Below are 661 nucleotides of genomic sequence, written 5' to 3'. Positions count from 1 at the left end.
GGACTGACTGGTCTTCCTTGCGAGGCTTTGCAACTGCGAGCAGTATATAGAGCAGGCATGGCCAAATGAGGAATTGGCAAAATGAGGACGGTTGCCTGTTGCTTGTGTGGACTGACTGGTCTTCCTTGTGAGGCTTTGCAACTGTAAGCAGTACATAAAACAGGCGTGGCCTAATGAGGAATGGGGACGGTTTCCTGTTGAGGCTGGAAAAATTGTTTTCAGTGTCAGAGATTTTGGTCGTACTGTGCTAGTTAATTTTGTAATCATGTAATTAAGCAGTTAGTATACTATTATTACAAATGTATAATTGATAAATGAAGAAATAACTACTCCCATACTTGTGATGCCACCTATTAGGGATGGGAGAACTTGAGTCTGCACCACTGCAACGGGGTTGATCTCCCGACCTGGGGATATATTGCAGCCGTCGCACAAGTACCAATGTGCTTGCTCAGGCAGCACATATGAAAAATTGGAATCGATACAGAGAAGATTAGCATGGCCCCTGCGAAAGGATGACACGCAAATTCGTGAAGCGTTTCCACATTTTCATCTGCTGCCGTAGAGCAACTAAAAGTGAGGGTTGCCAGTTACTTGTGTGGACTGACTGGTCTTCCTTGCGAGGCTTTGCAACTGTGAGCAGTATATAGAGCAGGCATGG

The 661-nt window shown here is 45.4% G+C and overlaps 1 non-coding gene across 1 annotated transcript; it reads left to right on the top strand.

The window, feature by feature from the left end:
• Nucleotides 1-443: 443 nt before the first annotated feature.
• On the top strand, nucleotides 444-550 carry LOC111653952 (U6 spliceosomal RNA). Its single transcript, XR_002760710.1, has one exon. It is a non-coding gene; the product is annotated as a U6 spliceosomal RNA (small nuclear RNA).
• Nucleotides 551-661: the final 111 nt, after the last annotated feature.

This window comes from Seriola lalandi, unplaced genomic scaffold (assembly GCF_002814215.2).
Source record: "Seriola lalandi dorsalis isolate HSWRI2012SDOR001 ecotype SW California unplaced genomic scaffold, Sedor1 jcf7180001958026, whole genome shotgun sequence".
NCBI lineage: Eukaryota > Metazoa > Chordata > Actinopteri > Carangiformes > Carangidae > Seriola > Seriola lalandi.
Note: the sequence above shows the minus strand (reverse complement) of the source record. Positions and strands in the feature narration are given on the sequence as shown.